The sequence below is a fragment of the Mustela nivalis genome, assembly GCF_964662115.1.
Source record: "Mustela nivalis genome assembly, chromosome: 16".
In the NCBI taxonomy this organism is placed as follows: Eukaryota; Metazoa; Chordata; class Mammalia; order Carnivora; family Mustelidae; genus Mustela; species Mustela nivalis.
In genome coordinates this window covers 20,115,375-20,130,675 of record NC_139035.1, presented here as the reverse complement: position 1 = coordinate 20,130,675, position 15,301 = coordinate 20,115,375, and the positions used below count along the sequence as shown (strand labels likewise).

At 50.4% G+C, this 15,301-nt stretch overlaps 1 long non-coding RNA gene across 1 annotated transcript; it reads right to left on the bottom strand.

Moving 5' to 3' along the window:
- Positions 1-1,068: 1,068 nt before the first annotated feature.
- Positions 1,069-1,682, bottom strand: LOC309849706. Its single transcript, XR_014303853.1, has 2 exons — positions 1,594-1,682; positions 1,069-1,426 (listed from the first exon to the last, which is right to left on the bottom strand). It is a non-coding gene; the product is annotated as an uncharacterized lncRNA (long non-coding RNA).
- Positions 1,683-15,301: the final 13,619 nt, after the last annotated feature.

The window sequence follows — 15,301 nt, the reverse complement described above, 5'->3', positions numbered from 1 at the left end:
ATGTCCTTTTTAAACACAGAGGCTGGGAGGGAAGGTCTCTACCCCAGAGCCACAGGGGGGAGGGGTGTGGCGGGGAGAGGCAAGCACCACCGAAACCTGGAGGCCCCCACGGTCTCTTCTGAACACTGACGATTCCTTCTCTGAACAAATGTCTAGCGAGTCCAGATAGTCACAGAAAATCGAGATGAGGTGATGCCTCATTTTCAGCAAGCTGTGAAGAAACACTCAAGTCATCTTCAGGAAAAGCTTCAGTATTGCCTTCACCTCTGTGTGCGTCTTCTCGGTTTGAGCCAATGGTTCTCGTGGGGGAGGAAGCATCTGCCTGAAGGGAGCCTTTAGAAATGTGTGGGTATGTTGGGTTGTCTTAAGGGTTGGGTTGGGATGCTCTCCGCGCTCAGTGGGGGAAGGGGCAGGAGCACTAGCCAGGCTGAAACGCTCCAGATGGTGCCCCAACCGAGAGCTCTCTATCCTCTAGCCTGCGCAACTGCTGGGTGCCTGTTTTGTGTGGCAGAGGGGAGAACGTGTTTGAGCCTAAAACGGAACTCTGTTTTACTCATAAAGTATTTGTTGCACATTTTCAAATGCACAGAGTTTTCCAGGAAGGCGACTGTTGTGGAAATCAAGGAAAGACTGGATTTGGAGGTGGGGGGAACATTCCCAAGAGTTGTTCACCTTTCAAAAAGATCAGATCCCTGATGGCAATGCCGCTTGTGGCCGTGAGCTTCCAGAATCCCACAGTTGTATCAGTCTGCATTCGCAGCTGTCAGATTCGAGGGGGCTGGAGGGGTGGGGGGGGGGGGCTCTGCTCCAGGCTGTTATCACAAGCGACCCTCATTTTATTTCTCCTTGATATTTCAGAGTCCAGAGTGCTAACCATTACACCATGGAACCCCACTCTCCTTGATATTTCCATTAGGGCATGATATTGCCTTTCAGAATCGTGTGTTAGTGGGTAATACTAATTTAATTTCAGGAACACAAAGGGGACATTATAGGATATTTGTTTTTGGTGGGAGGTGTTGGGTCTGATCCAGGTCCTAAATCAGGGTTGAGATGACTGGGTTTAGGTTTTTTTAATTTTTCATTTTTATTTTTTTTTAAGATTTTATTTATTTATTTGACAGACAGAGATCACAGGTAGGCCGAGAGGCAGGCAGAGAGAGAGGAAGGGAAGCAGGGTCCCCGCTGAACAGAGAGCTCAATGCGTGACTGGATTCCAGGACCCTGGGATCCGACCAGAGCCGAAGGCAGAGGCTTTAACCCACTGAGCCACCCAGACGCCCCTGGGTTTGGGTTTTAAAACAGCAAAAACTCTTGAGAGAAGAGTCAAGCCTGGGGATCGTCAGGAATTGTATCCCTCAGTCACGCTCTACTTCGAGGCTCCATATTTCTGAGAACACACCTGTCCGCAAGCCTCAGGCAGCTCCTGGAGAAGAGGGAAGGGTCGGAAAAGCAAGAGTGCAAAGGTCCTGCGAGATACTGGCTCTCAGCCTCCCTGGTGCAGCTTTGCAACTGTGGCAAAGTGGGACTTAGCTCCTGCGGATGGAGGATGTGATCATAATAATTGATCCTTCCCCCATCCAGCCTCCCGACCTTGGCAACTGGAAGCTGACATGCTGGCAGGTGCATCAGTTGGGGTAAAGCTAGTCAGCTCTCTCTAACAAGGGGAGCCAACACTGCAGTGACTTAAGGAACCAGGATGTTAATTTCTCTTGCATGTCACGGTCAAGGCGGGGCTGCAGCCACATCTGGGTGTTCGCCAGAAGAGGGAAGAGGGCGTGCACGAGAGGTATTGTTAAGGTCCAGGCCAGGAAGTGGCCACCAGTTCCACTGGTGCGCATCCTCCGATTGGTGGGGAAATGTCACCTTTAGGAGGGCCACCACCTTCACCTCACCCCGCTGTAACACGGAGGGGCTCTGCCGGAATGCCCAATTTGAACATTTACAACGCATCCTGTGGACCAGTGCAGTGTGGATCGTGGGGCTGGGCTGGGCTCAGAGACAGCCGGTCCTGCCCTGCTGGAATTTCTCATTTAGTTGGGAATTTGCGTTCCACACGCGGACAAACAACTCACAATGGAGGAGGAAGGAGGAAGGTGGGAGGGGCGGGTGTTTGAGCTGGTGGAGGAGTGGCAGACTCAAAGCAAACATTCTCAGCTCCGGGACAAGAACAGACACTGAACGGGGAGGGGCGGGGGCAAGGGAGTTTTTATTCTGGTTCCCTGTCCCGCCTCTCCAGGAAACCTTTCCTGACAGACCCCTCCAGGGCCCAGCTCAGCGCTGCTGTGAAACAAACACTCCCCAACCAGTGCCAGTCCCCCTTACTGCATTCCTGGCCCATGTTATCTTTCTGCCCAGACCGCATTTATATTTTGATAGAGCCTCCGCGGCCTTGTGGAGTCATTGGAATATGGCAGGTGCTCAACAAATGTTTGTTAAATGACTGAAAAAAACCCTCCGAGCAGCAGACATGAATGCACATTAGAGTCCGCACGAGGCATGGCTGTGGTGCTTTGCGGGGAGGATGAATCCGGTTATCCAGCTGAGAAGGCCAGAGTAGCAGGACACAGACAGACTGGGCTGCCAATGAGGTACATGACGAGCGAGGGCAGAGGTGTCCTGTCGGAAAGGATGGATCCAGGGGTCTGGAGAATAAGAAACTCTGACTCTGGGTGTTTCTCTCCCAGCCCGGAGCAGCGCTGACAGGAACCACAGGAAGCCTGGGAAGGCCTGAGTGCTGGGGACAGCGGGTGCAGCAAGGGTTAGAAGGTTCTGCTACACAACGGAATTAAAATAGCAATGCTAGGAGGACTGTGGTGTTTGTTTGAGGAAGCATTTATGGGGGCTTTGAGGCCTGGGGAACAGGAGAGCTCTGAAAAGGTAGTCAGCTTCATTAGTTATCCAGGAAGAGGCCAGTAAATATATATTTTTAAATATTTTATTTATTTATTTGACAGAGAGAGATCACAAGTAGGCAGAGAGGCAGGCAGAGAGAGAGGAAGGGAAGCAGGCTCCCTGCTGAGCAGAGAGCCCGACGCAGGACTTGATCCCAGGATCCTGGGACCATGACCTGAGCTGAAGGCAGAGGCTTTAACCCACTGAGCCACCCAGGTGCCCCTCTAGTAAATATTTTTACGAATGAAAGAATAGACGAAAATGGATGGATGGCAGAATGGAGCGGCTTGTATTAGATTCATTGGGAAAATGATGAAAAGGACAATCGGGGATTCTTCCCGTCAGAAAATTTTTGGTGTTGATGTCAGGCCTCTGATATCAGAGGGTGGCCTCTCCCTCTCGAGATGGTTGAAGAAAGCTGGGATCTCTGAGGAACAGGCTGCTTCTTCTGGACGTGAGGGGGCAGTTCTGGGAAAAGTCCGGTCTCCTCTTCCCAGTGGTCTCGCTGGATGTAGGCCTGTGACCCAGGATCAACCCAACTGCTGACCTTGCCAGCAACGGGAGTCAGGCTGCGGAGGTTTCCGCAGCCCCCAGGGTAGGCAGCCGCCCCCGGCAGCCGCTGTAACAGCCTCATGGTGGTGAGAGAAACACACAGGTCTTCCATTGTGTGCGGGAGAGGAGGCTGTGTGTGGGGGGGGGGGGGTTGGCCCAGACAGAGCGCAGATACACATGAGGGGAGTCCACCTCCACCATCAGACAAAGGCCCGGCTGTGTTAGAGGCTCCCTCAGGGAGTCCGATGATCAGGCTTGAGTTAAGGCAAGAACTTTCTCTGAAAATAAGAGCAGGTGCATGGAAGCCAGAGTGCCAACTCAGGAGGCTGCGGGAAGCAAAATTGAAAGGCCTGGAGTGGCTGGTGCTCAAGGTCACGGTGTCACGAAGGAGGCTTTGGGAACTAACGGTGAGGAAGGCTTGGGCTTGGTTTTAGGCCCCTGGACGAGGAGGCTGTGAACGTGGTTGGAGGTGAAGAGGAGGCAGGGGATGATGGTGTTGAAAGAGAACGTGGAGACCAGAAGGCAGACGTCTTGGGTTTTGAATTCAAGCTTTCCCAACTAGCAGTTGACTGTGAGCCCATTCTCTTTCTCTGTGCCGGGCTCTGGCCCAGGACTGTTGGAGACGGGGGAGGGACAAGTGGACGGGCTCGGAAGAGGAACAGGGTTTGGGACCTGTGAAGGGCTGGTGCATCCACGATCGACATTTCCCTGCGCCTCATCATGGAGCTCAATGAATATGGAGCAGCGAAGCTTCCAGGCTCAGAGAACCCCCTTTGGAAGATTCCCCAAATAACACGAAGGTCAAATGGGTCCCACAGAACATGAAGGAGCAATGATTTCCTTTCCTGCAGCTCCCAGCGTCAATTAGAAAATCATACAAGTTTGGGGCCCCAGCATGATAAATTGGGGTCACTTGAAAGCCCTTCACCGCCAAATATCTCATTCTTCCTGAGGTGATGATTCAAATAACCGACATTCTGAAGGAGACGAAAAATGTGCTTTGGGAAAAAGATTAGATTCCTCTGCTGAACAATAGATCTAGTATTTTTGAAATGACTGAGAACAGCAAAGATAAAACATCCAAACCTACCTCATGAGTTAAGCCAGCAAAAACCAGCCATTGCCAGTATCCAAGTGAAGTGAGCAAGACTTTAAACGTAAATAAACATCTCAGAACGTCATATTTGGAAGGGACCTTTGAGGATAGCTATAGCCCAACATACTCATTCTACAGAGGGAGAAACTAAGGCCCAGAGAAGAAGTTACAGTCAGCCACAAACGAGGCCATATTCAGAGTTTACTTTCTCCCATGCTGAATGAGGCCCTGACTTCCAGGGGTCCACATGTGGCAGCTGGCCGGCTGCCTGACATCTGGCAGGCCATGGACTGATCTTACCCAGCATTGGGGTAACATTCCTCTCCTTCTCCTGGGTCTATTGGTCATGGTACTGTCCAGCACGGGAGGGCACATGATGCCTGCCAGCCCAGTTAAGGGGCTGGTCTGGGGTGAGCATATGACTCAAATAAACCCATCGAGTCTCTTCTTGGAATTTTTATATAGGTGGTTCCAGAGCTGCTGAGGTCATGAACACGTCTCTCTCCCTGCACACAGGAAGCTATTTGAGATAGGAGAGAATGGGACTACTCTATCTGGAAGGGAGAAGATCCAAGGTTAGAGAGCTGATAGGCAGACAGGCAGAAAGATAGATACATACACACATAGAATGAAAGAACCCTACACTTGCTAGTTCTTTTGCTTGAGCTAGCTTGAATTAAATTTCTGTCACTTGCAGGCAAAAAAATTGTGATTAATATAGTGGAAAAACCCAGGGCTCTGTGACTGTTAATGATCTCAAGCAGATACTTTGGTGGTAGAAGGTAAAGAAATGAGAAAAACTAGCTGGTCTTCTACCACTTTTCTATCACACTTTAGTTAAAATCATTTTCAGATAAATATTGAGCCACTTCAACAAGTCTCTATACGCTGGAAGTCCAGGTTTCATTTGCTTTTGTAAATGTCATCCTCTGTGCCCTTGAAATCTCCTGTCCCTTTGCTTTATCAATTTTTATTTAAAAATTTTAAAAAAGATTTTATTTATTTATTTGACAGAGAGAGATCACAAGTAGGCAGAGAGGCGGGCAGAGAGAGAGGGGAAAACAGGCTCCCCGCTGAGCACAGAGCCCGATGTGGGACTCGATCCCAAGACCCTGAGATCATGACCTGTGCCCAAGGCAGAGGCTTAACCCACTGAGCCACCCAGGTGACCCTAATTTTTTTTTTTTTTTTTTTTTTTTTTAGTGTAAACCTTATGCCCAGTGTGGGGCTCAAACTCATGACCCTGAGATCTAGAATTGCATGCGCTACCCACTGAGCCAGCCAGGTGCCTCCCCCACCTGCCCCTCTCTTTTTATGTTCTTTGGCTCATTAACTCCTACTCATCCTTCAAAGACCTGCCCTGTTCTCCCTCACTTATTCATTCATTCTTTTAGCAAGGATTTATTAAGCCAAGTTTTGCTCTAAGAGCTGGGGATATGACAAGGAACATAACACGCTTTCATTCAACAGATTCCTCTTGAATGCGCGGATCCCAGCACGCAGGTAATCCAGTGGTGAGCACACAAGACAAGGTCTCCGTCCTTGTGGAACTTGTATAGCATTGGGAGATAAAAGATAGAACTAATTTAAGATCAGGGTGTGTGCTCCTTTTATCACCATCCTCCTCAATAGCTCTTACCTGTGTTTCCTACAAGTCTCCAAGGAACTTGGGGAGAGAGACTGTGTCCTTCAATTCCTCTCTTCACCGGTAGGGGGCCCAGGGGCACCTCAGTGCCTGGTCTACGCCCAGCAGTGCTTCCTTATTCATTGAGGATGCCGCCCAGTTACGGGGTGGGAGGGGGGGGATAGCTGCTGTGGGAGGAGGACTGTGCCTCCCTGAGCTCTAGTGGCCTCCTCTCCAACAGTGAGGGGAAAGAGGAATTTAATGAGGCTTTAAAGAAGACAATAAAGAATGTTCAAAGGCATGGCCTCTGGACTCAGCAGTTTATGAGAAGTAAGCCCAGTCTCTTTGAACAGCTGTGTAATCTCTGAAGAGAAGCAGAGTTTAATCCCAAGCAAAGGCTGTTGGGGGAGTCCACGGGCCAGGCTGTGACTGTCACCATTATCTAAAGAGGCTGTCATGGTTTCTTGCCAGCTTTGAATGAGGGAGGTCCAGGGACTGGACGGTGGGGGGCACAGGCAGGGCCAATGCTGGGGGTTCCTGGGTGCTGAGAGGGGCTGGACCTGTAGTGCCCCTGGAATGAGAGCTGGGAAGGCTGTGGAGTTCATCTGGACCAACCCCTAATCTCAGTGAGAAGACGGAGGCCCAGAGACGTGAGGCAGCCTGACCAGTGTCCACCAGCGAGGCGCTGGCAGAGCTAGGAGTTCCCATGGGTCCTGCCTCAGCAGCAGACAGGGCCCCGTCTGGTCAGATGTGGGAACCTTGGCTGATTGCTTACTCTACATAGACAGTTTTCAAGATTTGTATCTGGCCCTCTTTCTTTCTTCTTCCTTTCTTCTTTCTTTCTTTTTTTAAGTTTTTTACGATTTTATCCATTTATTTTAGAGAGAGAGACAGAGAGCACAAGCCATGGGAAGAACTGAGGGGAAGGGAGAAGGAAGAGGAGAGAATCTCGAGCCGACTCCGCACTGAGTGTGGGGCCTGATGCGGGGCTCGATCCCGCAACCCTGAGATCATGACCTGAGCCAAAACCAAGAGTCAGACGCTCAACCGACTGAGCCAAGCAGGTGCCCCTGGGCCTCTTTCCCCCCCTTCTTCCTCCTTCCCAAGACGGCCAAATACCTGTGTGTGCTGGGCACCCCACGGGGGCGGAGCATGGAGATGCCCAGGTGTGGCTGAGTACTGGAGAGCGGCCACTCGGTACTTGCCACTCAGTGCGGTCAGGCAGGCTGCACCGTGTGCTCTGAGTGCACGGGGGTCACGGTCACCCAGCTCATCGTGGGGGCGTCAGGGACCGTGTTCTGGAGGAGAGGGTGCTTGTGCCGAGTGTTGAGAACGAGATGGGGACAGGCGTTCAGGAAGTTTTAAGCGGGAAAGGGAGACGCTGGGAATTTTGTTTCAGATGAACGACTCTGGTGCTGATGTGAAGGGTGCATTTAAGGGGGTGGAGATTGGCAGGGGAGACCTGAGAGAAGGGAGAGCTTATGAGGGCCCCGAGTTGTACGTGGGAGGCAGGCAGGCAGGGAAAAGTCAAGAAATAGTTAAAAGGTAACACCAGCAAACCTGCCGGTTAGTGGTGGGGTGAGGCGCGGTGGGAAGTGGACCGAGGGGTGAGGCTGAGTGCTCAAGGTGACCTTGACCATCCCTTGTCGGGTGGCTCTTCCCCAACCTCCAGGCTGCTGGCTGGAGGTCTCTCTACGGACAAGCACTGTCCTGTCAAACCCAAAGCCCCCTCGATCCTCTACAAAAATGTCTCTGCTTTTTCATTTTCAGGTTTCGGTCCGTGGTCCCCTACCTACCCTGTCTTCAGGCTCCAGTTTCAGCCTTTTCTGCCAGAGCCACTCTGGTCCTTACCGTGGCCGAGCGCATGACTTCCCTTCGAGCAAATGCAACTCACCTGACTTTTCCTGAAGCTTAATTTAAGAAGTGCGTCTAGTCACTTCCCAGGGACTGGTTGCTTTTCAGCCTGAGCAGTTGAATCATTTAAAATTTAGTGAAGCTCAACGAACATTTACCCCAAAATTCATTATTTGCTAAGACCCCGGAATCCAGCAAGAGCATGTCAGTTTCTGCCCTTGGGGAGATCCCCATGTGTAAGGGAGGCCTTCTCTGTTTCTGAACAGCAGGCCCCTCCATTCGGGGTTTTTGTCCCCTTTCTCTCGTGAACAGAATGGGGGAAAAAAAAGTGGGTTCAGAAAACAAAATTAACAAACAACAAAACTCTTAATTATTTGTTCTCATGGGTCAAAGTTCAACATGATCTAGGCTCTGACAATAAGTCTGTTGTAGAGAAAACATTTTCAAATTTGACTTTTGGTTTTATCGTAGGTGCTCGATAAGTATTTGTGGGATGAGTGAACGTCTCGGCTAAGAAAGCATTCATTGCAATAGGTCCTGTAAGACGTGATTGGAAGCAAGGTCTGGGAGGTGCCCCTTGGCATCCCTGGCACCTGTCACTGGGTCCTGAGCTCACAAAAATTCAGGGCATGCTGGGTGGGGGAAGGATCAATTATTATGATCACATTCTCCATTTATAAAAATCAACATTACTTTGTCCTGAGTATTTAAAGTAGGTCTCTCTTGCATCCTGAAATCTTGTTACTGTAATTATTCAAATCAATTCAGCATCACTGAGAAAAAGTACAGATTGTTCAAGGAGGAGAGGGAGCCATTCCTAATTCCCTAAGTGTTGCAGTCTATGGGGTAGTGGAATTGGGGCCAGTGGGTTGGAGGGTGGCAGTAGTGTGGGCTCTGGGTGTCAAACAGGCCTGACACTCACCCCAGGGTGCTACTTCTTTCAATCACTAGTTTATCAGCGTTGCTGCCCGTATCAGTAGTCAGCTAAGGAGTATCCAGTGTACGGATATCTTGCATTATGTGAGACCGTCTGCTGTTTGCTGCACATTGGAGTGCTTTCTACTTTTCAGTGATTAGGAACAGAGCTCCAGTGAACATTAAAAATGCAAGTCCTGGAGCCCCTGGTTGGCTGCATCAGTTAAGGAGCTGACCCCTGATTTCGGCTCAGGTCATGATCTCAGGGTCCTGGGATCAAGCCCCATGCTGGGCCCCACGCTCAGCGGGGAGTCTGCTTAAGGATTCTCTCTCTCTCCTTCCCTCTGCCCCTCCCCTGGCATGCTCTCCCTCTCAAATTAAAACATAAATCTTAAAAGGAAAAAACAGTGCAAGTCTTTTTGTGGGCATATGCTTTTCTTTCTCTTGGGCAAAATACCTAAGAATGGGATTGTTGAAGGGAATGATAAGCGGATGCTTATCTTTATGAAATTCTGCAAAGTGTGCCCCCTACCATTTTTGTGCCCCCAGGGGCGATGTGTGGAGGCTCCTGTTGTTCCGCACTCTTGCTAACACTTGGTATTGTCCACTTTTAAAATTTAGTTTTAGCCATTCTGGTGGATATGTAGTGGTTTTTCATTGCAGTTTTAACTTGTATTTTCCTAATGACTAATGACGTTGAGCATAGTTATCAAATGTCCACATATATTACATTCATCTTTATCAGATTATATGTACTTTACACACATTTATCACAGTCTGTACTTTTTTTTTTTAAAGATTTTATTTACTTATTTGACAGAAATCACAAGCAGGCAGGGAGGCAGGCAGAGACAGACAGGGAGGCAGGCTCCCTGCCGAGCAGAGCCTGATGTGGGGCTCCATCCCAGGACCCTGGGATCACGACCTAAGCCAAAGGCAGACACTTAATGACTGAGCCACCCAGGCTCTTTATTTAATCCAAAGCTGTAAAGGTTTTATCCTTCAGTTTTCTTTCAGAAGCTTTATAATTTTAGTTCTTACATTTAGTACTATGATCCATTTCAAGTTCATTCTTGGGTGTGGTTTGCAGGAAGGGCCAAAGTTCATTTTATGCGCTTGAATGTCCAATTATACCAGCACAGCTTATTAACCATATATGTGTGGACCACTGCTGAACTCGTAATCTGTTCCATTGATCTATCTGTTTGTACTTGTGTGTCTGTACTCTGTGTGTTCAGGACCACACTGTCTATTTTTGTAGCTTTACATTAAGTCTTCAAATTGGGTAGTATTAGTTAAAAAATACCTTTGTTCTTTTTTCAAAATTGTTTCCCTATTCTAGATCCCTTGCATTTCTATATAAATTTTGTAATAGGGTTGTGAATTTCTAAACAAAATCTACCAGGATTTTGATTGAGATTACTTGTACCTATATAGAAATTCCTTTCAACAAATTAGAGGAATACCATTCCTAATTGCCATTGATTTTTGAAAGAAGCTTTGGCGTTTCAGTAAACTGCCCAATTTTCTCTTGGCTGAGTGTTTAGAGCCCATGCTTCTCACCTTCTCTTCTGATCCTGGGATGCAATGAAATGAAGCCTCGCTCTGGTGACAGAAACACCTGGGAATGTACCCAAGGCTGCAGGGGCCACCATTTTGTCCTGAGAGGAAAACCAGTTTCCTCCTCCAGGTGAACTCTGTGTCTATGATGTGAGGTAAAACCTCACAACTTTGGCCCAAGAGAAGCTGTTTTAGGCATTTCCAAACAGCCACCCTTCTTTGTTTGTCCAGAGCAAAGTTCATGTGGTTTTGGAAAAGTCCTCTTACTCATAGCCCAAGAACACCACAGGCCCCAGGAAGAGAGTATTCTGGGAGATGGTTGAAGAGAGGCCCAGAAAAAGCTGAGGCAGAGGCACAATCTTCTGGAAGCGTTCCTACCACCGGCAAGGGTGGTCTTTCAGATGGAAAATCCAGAGTTGGGGCCATGTTGGCCACACAGCCAGCTCCCCTGGGAGTGGTACCCTCAGAAAGTTGAATTTCAGCAGCAGAATTGTTGCCTGTTCTTTATACCGCGAATTGTTAGCAGGTTCTAAATGGACCATTCATCTCTCCTTTCAGCACAGAAGGGTCTCACAACTCCAACTACCACCACTGGCTTGAATGTTTCAAGTCAAAACATTCCCGAACCACAGCCCTCGGGTGAGATGCAGGGCTCGCCAGGAGTTTGGAGGAAAAACAACCCCCACAGGCCTGGAAACCGCTGGGTACACAGGAGGCTGGGTCGTCTTGCTCAGAGAAGCTGGGAGCCTGAGCATTTTTACCAGTTAATCTGATAAAGTCACCTTCCCTCCCCAATGCTTGCCTCCACTTCTCCTCTGTCCCAGGAAATAAGCCCATTCCCAGAACTAGGGGCCTCAGGAAGCAGGGTACAGGGCACAGAGTGGGACAGCTTAGAGCATCTGTAGGACCTGAGTCACTCCCTAGTTGTAGACAAAGAAGAAGAAAAAGAAGGAGAAGGAGGAAGAGGAAGAGGAGGAGGGGAAGGAAGGGGAGGGGGAGGAAGAGGAGGAGGAGGAGAAGAAGAAAGAAAAAAAGAAAAGAGGCTTTTGTAATGTTCCTAGCCCTGCATTCAAATCAGAAAGCAATGGAGCAATGCCAAATCCCCTTCAGATGCTACTAGGTGCACTGAGCAACTCTCAGAACAGGACGAGTGGTGGTGACTGCAGGAAAGCCAGCCCCAGTCAACCCTGGGAAAACCAGGGTCCCAGAAGTTTCAGCTCCTGAAGCTCCGGTCACAGCCCAGCCCCCATGAAGGAGATCCATGAGGTCCTAGTGGACCCTTGCAGCCGGCAGTGCTATCTGCAGGTGTTGCTTTCTGGGAAAGAGTGTCTTCATCAAGTGCTTCGAAATCTAGGTCTCAGATACCAAGAAAGTTTTGTGGGCAAGATCTTGTGTATGTCGCTGCTACTCAAGCTGTACCAGAAGATGGAGAAGGCATCCAAGGAGATGGGCATTCACTGCAGCCTCGCCCAATGACAATGCCATGGACTTCCATGGCTTTTTCGAGTACAGTGATTTCATGTTGGAGCTCTGCTGCTGGAGATCTCTGGGGAGGAACGCACTGGCCAAGTCTGGGGCTGCTACTACCTCCTTGGATGCCAGGACGTGTCTTGAAACTGGGGTCATCCCTGGGACCTCAAGCTGGGCTAACTCTTACTTGGTGAGAATCTGGAGGAGGAACCAGGGGATTCTGATTGGCAACCAAAGTCGAGTATAACAAAGAGAGGAAGAAGCCCCTAATAACAGAGCTCCAGAAGTGCCTAGCAAGAGGGCACGGTTCGGAATGCGTGAGTCATGTGTACCTCGTCAGTGGGCAAACCACCTTTTGAGATGTCTTGCCTCAAAGACACCTAGGAAGAATGAATGGTGTATTCCAAGCACATCAACCCCATGGCCGCCTCCCAAGTTCACAAGATGCTTTGGACGAAATCCCACTGCCTGTCAGACACATGAGCTGTTCAACGACAAGTTCTTTACTTCTAGCCACATCCCTGCCCTTGTCCCCTACCTGCCTCACCATTCCATGAGGTTTTTCCATCGTTCCCAGCAGCCTGGACCCCAGCAGCCAGAAGCCACTCATAATCCTCAGTAAAGACAAGAACCCCCAGCTCCAGCCCCCAGGGAAAGAGGAATCAGAGGTCCAGGAGACCAGTGGCGTGGTAGACAGCCCCCTTGGGGACATGCTGTGACAGGGCGTTAATGCCTCCAAGACCTCGGAGCAGGGACTGGTGAGGCAGGACAAGGCTGAGGATCCTGCATCCCCATCTTCTGAGGCAGCAAGGTAGGGGACTCCTTGGACGAGAACAGCCTGGGGCATCAACCGTGTGACCACAGTGTGGGGGTGTGTTTCGATTACATGACTCATGCTCTGCAAGGACAATGACAGTCTGGAGAACGTAGAGCATGAGGACACAGAGTCCTCCCTCGCCGTGAGCTCCCGTCTCAACTCCTCGATGAAGAAGATCCCCCACTTTAAGGGTTTCTGAAACCAGGGGGCGAAGACCTGCTGCAGGCAGACCCCGAGATCGCGCCCTGGGATCTGCCCCACCGGCTAGTTCACCGTCGTGCGCCTCAGTCTGGCTCTTTGCTCATCAGCTTCCAGGGCCAGGCCGGACTCACCCTGTTCCCACTCACGGCAGCCATGACCCACCTCGACGAGAAGTGGGACTTTCTTAGGCACCACCTGAGCGCCCCCCGCCCAGGGGTACCCCTGCCCCCAGGGGCCGGCCAGCCTGTCCCACTGCGCCTGCGCGATGGCGGGCAAGCTTCGGAGCCCATGCCCAGCCGCCAGCGGCCTCAGGGCCTCCTCACTAGTCCTCCCTCTGGACTAGTGCCCCCCTCACCCCCACCAGCACCTTGGGCCCATATGGGTTAGCTCTCACCGTGCTTTTTTGGTAGTGTGCCCCCTGGCCGCGATCGGGAGAAAGCGACATCATCCTGCCGGTGGGGGTGCTCTGGACTTGGATCTTTGTGAACATGTCGGGTGTGGCTCGTATGGTCTCTTCCCCTCGCCTCTAAACCCCATCCTATGATTGTAGAGGACATTGGTCCTGAAGCCGGACTATTCTTTCCTTGACTTTATATGCATTAAACCCCTGTGAAGCTTTAAAATTTAGGGGGTATTGATTGGCTTCTAGCAGTCGTGTGGTCTCAGCCAATACGCGCAGGAATGAAGCACTCCGGGGGTGCGGGCCGAGGCGGCTTCTGGGTGCAGGGATGCCCGCCCTTACCGTTCCTTGATCCAATGAGACCTGTAGCAGATATAAACAAATCCGGTGACAGCGGAGCTCCTTTGACCAAAGGCAGTGTTCTGTTGAGAGCTGTGGTTGGTCCTGGGCTGCCAGGGCTCAGAGGAGGCTACGGTGACCCCGCCATGGGGGCAAATCTCTGGGGCGTGGTCTGAGGGGAAGGGGGCCAAACTTGTGAGAGCTCCTTTGAGGATCCACTCTCTCCAGGTCACCCAGCTGAGGAGTCAAGGAGCTCAAACAGCAAGCCAAAATCTTGGAAACGGTGACTGAGAAGGAAAGGGAGGAAGGAATGCCAGGCCCCCCTAAGTGGTGAGTTCTGTGAGGGGTCCCCACTCACGGGCCTCACATTAGTGTTTGTCCACTCATGACAGGTGGTTGGTCCAAGAGGGACAAAGGGTAGACAGGAAGGCTCCGGGATCGTGGGGGAAGCTGGAGGAGGTAGGCAAGGAACGCAGGCAAACCAAGAAGAGGATGGCACAGGGACCCAAGGCACACATGTAAGCAGCATTATGGCCCAAGGGTTGTTGGCCAAACCTCTGGGTCACAGGCCCTGATCCTGCCTCTACTGCTTATTGTTGTGTGACCTTGAGAGAGTTACTCAGTCTCCCTGATGCTCAGCTCCCCTACCTGTAAAATGAAGACCCAGCAGTTATTTTATAGGGGATATCGGAAGGTTTCCTGAGATCCATTTAGTCACTGCTTCGTAAATGGCAGTGACAGAAGATGGAACACTTGGGACCCAAGGGACAGCTTTAATGCCACACTTGCCCAGAATGATGTAGACTCTGCTGGAGTCTGGCAGACTCGGTGTCCACCCGGAAGCTCATCTCACCTGGGACTTAAGGGGGGTCTGCACTGACCACAGCCAAGTTTTAATGCATGAAGAGGATCAGTCTGTGCTGGGGGCTTCCTACGTATCCCGATGACCCTATCTATTCACTTATATTTCAGAAGATCCTCAAGCTTTTGCCTTCTAATTGCTTGTGTTTCTGCAGTGGGGGAGGGAGGGAGCAGAAGAGGCAAAATGTTTGAGGCCAAGGCCACCTTTGTGGCCCCTGGGGCAGGAGCCAGAGAGGGGCCTGGGGCACCCGAATCCCACTGCATCAGCAGAGGCACAAATACCAGACGATTATCCCAAGGATAAAAGAGGATTTAGGGTGACTTGATTCAAAGCTTCCCTTTCTCCTTTTTTGGGCACAGGCCTGGGAGTAGGGGTGGGACAGAAAACAGACAGAGCCTTGTTAGGGACTTGAATTTTCACATGTAGAATGACAGGGTTTGGGAAAGGGCTTTCTCCTTCATGTGCCCCTCCCATCATGTGTCGTCTAACTGCTCTTCATTTTATTTTTATTTTTAAATTTAATTTAATTTAAAATTTTTTAATAGAGAGAGAGAGAGAAAGCAAGAGACAGAACACAAGTGGGTGGGGAAGGACAGAAGGAGAAGCAGATTTCCCCCTGAGCAGGGAGAGCCCTGAGCCCCTGATCGGAGCTCGATCCCAGGACCCCAGGATCGTGATCTGAACGAAAGGCAGACACTTAACCAACTGAGCCACCC